The sequence below is a fragment of the Mustela nigripes genome, chromosome X (genome assembly GCF_022355385.1).
Source record: "Mustela nigripes isolate SB6536 chromosome X, MUSNIG.SB6536, whole genome shotgun sequence".
Taxonomy (NCBI): Eukaryota; Metazoa; Chordata; class Mammalia; order Carnivora; family Mustelidae; genus Mustela; species Mustela nigripes.
In genome coordinates, this window is record NC_081575.1 from 120,286,483 (window position 1) to 120,292,482 (window position 6,000).

Consider the following 6,000-nt stretch of genomic DNA (forward strand, 5'->3'; position numbering starts at 1 on the left):
TGAGCTACAGCTGTTGGAAGTAGCGTGCTGTTTCTCAATTCTGTTCATTATTGCTCACTAAGGCGCTTTTTCACACATTGTGTCTTAATCCATCCCCCTGTGAGAGTTTAACAAATATACGGCTTATCTGTACTCTATTTCTGGACTCTTTTCACAGAATGAGTAGGATTATTTTCATCTCCCAAGAACCAATTTTCGCCCCACTTGGGATGGTGTTGACCCCAGGAAGAATGCGTGCTGTAGAGTCAGACAGTCAGAGTGTATATCTCTCCTACCACTTAATAGCATTGCAATCTTAGGCAAGTCACCAAATCCCTCTGAACCTTAGCTTTCTTAACTACAAAATTGGAACCACAATGAGACCTCCCATTTATAATTGTTTGGGGGATTAAATGACACAGGACATATGAAATACATAGAGATTTAGTAGATGGGGGGAACTCAGTAAATGCTAATACTCTATTATTGCAATGTATAGAACACCATATCTGGTGTTCACTGGAAATGCCAAAATAAGATGAAACAAAGAGCCTGTGCTGTTTGTTAAAGAAGACAGATCACCAAGAGTATGCTACATGCTGTAAAACACTTATATTCATGGTGATTTGGCCATAGAAAAAAAGGGCGTGTCTCGATTCTGGGAAGAGAAAGGAGGGCATGAGAAAGAAGAGTTTCTCAGAGAAAGGACAGTTGAGGAATGAGAAATGATTCAAGAGCTGAGGAATAAAGAGCCAAAGTAATATAATGTTAATGGTGAGGGAGAGGAAAAAACGACCGGACAAATGATCATGCAGTAGAACACAACACTTAATCAAAAGGTTTGCTGACATAAGGGTGTGTTCTTTCAGGTTTTTTCATTCATGCATCCAGACATTTTTCCACCCACTTACCCATCCATTCACACGTGCATCCCATGCATCTATTTATTTTTTTGCATCTATATATTCATCCACTCATCTCTCCCATCCATCCATCCTTCCATCCATCCATCCATCCATCCATCCATCCAAACATCCATCCATCCAAACATCCATCCATCCATCCAAACATCCATCCATCCAACCGTCCATCCATCCAACCATCCATCCATCCATCCATCCATCCAACCATCCATCCAACCATCCATTCATCTTTCCATCCTCTGTCTTTTTCCACAAAGTTTTTAAGATGGCTTAGAAAGACACACATAAAATACATATAGATGAGAGATCAGTAAACCAACAGAAAAATGAACAAACCAAACACAGAAATTGGGTGAGAATGTAAAGGAGGGAAATCCATAATGGACATGGATTACAGCCAGGGTTTCAATGGATGCAAGTGTGCATTGCATATGGCCCCATATACCAGCTATTCATGAGGGTCATCCCTTTGGTCTGTTAAGATGTTCCATTGCCTTGGCTTCCAATGTGGCCTCTGTTTGTACAGAAATTTCTACTGCCTGAAGTGTAAATGGAGAATCCTCTAAGATATTTACCGTACTCCACATCAAATATTTGACAGCATTTGAATAGACATAACAAATACAGTCCATCTCTCAATTCATCCTTCATCTGCATCTAAAGTGAGTCACGCCAATGGAGATGAGCAGACACTGGTTAAAATCAAGTCAGGTTTTAAATATTTTCTCCAGAAAACTCATTTTAGTCCTTCACTGTTAGCAGCATTTACTACCGGAAAATGTATACTTAACATTTAGCCAAAAATAAAAACCTCTGCAAAATACCTAAATATAGATTGCTTCATTACCTTCAAATCAGCCCGAAAAGAATGCATAGGCTTGCACTCAGGAGGAATCAAGTGCCTGGGTAACGGCAGTGCCGTCTGCAATCAGAAGGAATTACAATTATGGCGCTGAACGCTAATCCTGGAAAATCAAAACACAGTTAGGCAGCCACTAAATCCCATTATAAAATATAATAATCATTATTAAGCCTCTTTTTCCCAGAAAATGAAGAGTTGGAGACATTATGCCATCCCTTAACCATTTTCCGTAGCAGGGTCATTATTCTTTATGGCACTACTAAATATACTCATCATTTTACAAATCCCAAGTTCACCTTCCAAATACATGATCTCGTCCTTCTGTGTAAAGTTAATCAAAGTTGTAAAAGTGCTTTATTCCATATCTTTATTTTCCCCCACGGGGATGGGGAGGGAGAATGAGATGCATTGGAGGAGAATCACGGAACTCAAGAAAAAAAACCTTGAGATGTTATTATCTCTGTCTTTGCTTGGAAATGATCCATACAGAGATTAACCCTCTCCTGGAACATAGGCATTTTGTGTGTTTTCAGAGAAGAGCGTGCATTTTTTGTTAGGAAGTTCTTTACATCCTACCCTGACTTCTTACGTGCTATACTAACCTTTGCATCCCTAGTGAAAATGAAAAACAAACTAGTTACTCTCTTCTAGGAGCTCTTAAAATACTGAGACCATAATCAAAACTTTCCAATGCCGGTGCCAAAGAGGTCAAGAATGGAGCCAGTTTTCCTGAGATAACCCCCTCTTCTAGAACATGCCAGAATTGGACAACACTGTTTGATTTTTGTTCTGTGTTCACACTATACAGGGCATTTATGGACACACAATGAATATTCATAAATCTTCATTGAAAGAATGAGTAAATCAATGAATCAGTACTTCCCGAATTCAATACAAAGCACTTCACACAATGAAACCCAAATACCCATTATTCATCTCGCTCAGTTCAGAACCTTGTATTCTCACATAAACAGCAAGTTCTCGGTCAATGAATTATTTCTAGGTTGAACTGTATGAAATTGCTGGGTTTTTTGTTTTTTGTTTTTTGTTTTTTTTAGGTCGGAAAATGGTTGGCTATCAAGAGCATGGTAATATCTGCATTCTTCTGCTGATGTTGGAGACTTTTTCCTTTTCTTTAGCGACTTCAGGAAAAGCACTTTAAGATGAGTAGGGAATATATAAATAGCATCTCACCTTAGGAAAATAGTTAGGTGAACATCAGATGGAAAGCTAAAATATTCAGTTTGGATACAGACTCTTTCGATTCGAGGGAAAACTTGGGTGACTGGTACGTTCTCCTTTTAGCAAGATGAGGCATTTAGACCAATCAAGCAATGGGTCTCATCTTCTGTTGTCTTGTCCTGAAGAGCTAATGAGTCAATTAAGAATGAGCGTCCAAAGATCTGAATGACGTGTTTCCAGAGAAGACATCCAGATGGCCAACAGACACATGAAAAGAGGCACAGCATCCCTCATCATCAGGGAAATGCAAATGAACACCATGATGACATACCACCTCACACCTGTCAGAACGTCTAAAACCAACACAAGAAACAACAGGTGTTGGCGAGGATGCAGAGAAAGGGGACCCCTCTCACTCTGCTGGTGGGAATGCAAGCTGGTGCAGCCACTCTGGAAAACAGTATGGAGGTTCCTCAAACAATTAAAAATAGAATTATCTTATAATCTAGCCATTCCACTCTGAATATCTATTCAAAGGACCTGGAAACACTATCTTAGGAGGTATCTGCACACCCCTGTTCATTGCAGCATTATTTATAAGAGCCAGCCGTGCAAACAAGCTAACTGTCTGTCGATGGATAAAGGGACGGATACAGAAAATATATACATACATACGGAAATCTTATTAAGCCATTAAAAAAAGAAGGAAAGCCTGCTGTTTCTGACCTCATGGATAGGTCTTGAGCTCAGTAGGCTAGGAGAAATAAGTCAGACAGAGAAAGACAAATACTATATGAGGTCCCTTATAGGTCGAACCTTAAAGAAAAGCCAGAGTCATAGTATCAGAGAAAAGAGTGGTGGAGCCAGAGGTGTGGTCAGGGAGAGGTAAAATCGATGAAGGGATTCAAAGGGTTAAAACTTAAAGTCATAAGATAGTAAGTCCCGGAGGTGAATGTTCAGTACCATGACCACCGTTAGCCAAGCTGTGTTGGACATTTGAAAGTCACTATGAGAGTAGAACTTAAAAGTTCTCATGCAGAAGAAAACAGAATCAAGACTGTGTATGGGGAGGGTGTTCACTCAATTTATTCTAGTCATTTGTTTGCAGGACAGACATGCATCAAATCATTAGGTCATACACCTGCAACTAACACAATGTGGCATGTCAATTATATCTGTTTGTTTTTTTTTTTTAAAGGAGTGTCCACTTTGGCACCAAGCTGGAGGAAAGGAGCCTGTGACAAAACTGGGAGCTAAACCCTGATCGAGAATTAGGTCTTTTGTGTTGGTTCAGATGATGCTCTCAGACCTGACATGATCCTGGCTTCTCTGGTGCCCAAAACACTGACCAAAGACCAATGGATCTGAATAATCATGCCTCACCCCAAAGATGTCTGTGCCCTAATTCCCAAGCCTGTGACTGTCACTTTATAAGGGCAAAGGGCCTTTGCAGACATGATTAAGTGATGGACTCTGAGCTGGGGAGAGATCCCAGCTTATCTGGGTCACGTGGGTGCACTCACAGCGCGTTTGTAACAGGAGTATTGAGGCTCAAAGAAGGAGACAAGACAGTGGTCCCATGTGAGGGTGTCACAATGCTTGCTTTGAAGTTTCCATGCACCAAAGAACACAAGAAGCTTCCAGAAGCTGGAAAAAGCAAAGGCACAGATTCTACCCGACAGCCTGCAGTTGGGAGTGTACCCTAACGAGACAGACCTGTTTGGGACCTCTGACTTCTACAACGGTGTGATAACATTGGAGCATTGTCTTAGCCACTGAGTCTGTGGCAGTTGGTTCTAGCGGCAGGAGGAAAGTCATGCAGAACCTTCCCCCGGATTTCCATCTCCAGGCACATATGTCTCTGGGGGACGATGGTGGACACTGGTAGACACTTAGGACGATGGAAACCCCTACCTTATTTGTCATCAGCAAACCCAATAAATGTGCATCTGTTTCGTACTCTGTATCTGTGAGTTAGGATTGAGACTGTATTCTCCCCCTCTCCCTCTAATGGACACACTTTCTCTAGAGGACACAATAAACTTATGGTAGATGCCTCCACCACAGGTGGTGGCTCTGGGTTGGTGAGAGAAAACACAGGGCTCGTTTCTGCAGCTAGCACAAGGTAGACCCGCAGAAACATGGACAGAGAAGGTTATAAGGTAAGGACTAGCCAGCCAGCAAGAATTTAGGAAAAGGAACGTGGAATGGGAGAAAGCATAATCTTTCCAGATAGTGTGAACAACCACCCAGGTCTCCCGAAACAGTCCCCTGGACGTGGAACTTTGCACACTGAACCTCGAAAGTCCTCGGCAAACCAGAATACATGGGTCACCCTATTTCCAGATAAAGATACATGGGTCCATGGGAGGCGGGGAAAAGACTCACATTAACCATCCAATATGGCGATAAAATCATTCCTTTGCTCAACAGATTATGTTAAATGATCGTAATGGTTTAATCAAAGTGGTTAGGTTAAAACATTTCGACATACACGTATTGCGTGGAGCACTGGGTATGGTGCATAAACAATGAATTCTGTTACACCGAAAAGAAATTAAAAAAAAATGTACTTTTAAATATATGTGTGCATTTAAAATAAATATACACAATATAAAAAGAAAACATTTTGACATAGACTACCCTCAAGAAATACATTAGCTGTTGGAAAGGTAGAGATTGTAAAGCTGTACATTGTATAATATCTATTTAAAGGGAGAGACCACAGCCATGACAAACCTCAAAAAATAGAACTCTGAAGTTTATTTTTTTTCATGCAAGATCGTCGGGTAACATTTTTATTTGTCTTAGATACCTCAGTGCTCTCTTGTGACACAATGAGGGTACTACGAAAATAGATCAAAAGTAGGAAATTGAAACAGATGTGCTCCCATACTTAAATAGGACATTTTGCTCTGACAACTTATTGGGTTCATTCAGGGGGAAAAAAAAAAAAAGAAAACCCACAGCGGGGCATCGGGAAACGGCAAAGTGTTCCATTTTGCTGAACCGGGGTGGGACGTGGTTTGTGTGGACTTTAACTGCGCAGTCCAT

The 6,000-nt window shown here is 40.9% G+C and overlaps 1 long non-coding RNA gene across 1 annotated transcript in view; it reads left to right on the top strand.

Annotated features, from left to right (window-relative positions):
- LOC132006846 (uncharacterized) overlaps positions 1-4,844 on the top strand; it is a 218,136-nt gene extending 213,292 nt beyond the window's left edge. The window contains exon 4 of the long non-coding RNA XR_009401238.1: positions 4,145-4,844. This is a non-coding gene — a long non-coding RNA (uncharacterized LOC132006846). The remainder of the gene's footprint in view (positions 1-4,144) is intronic.
- Positions 4,845-6,000: the final 1,156 nt, after the last annotated feature.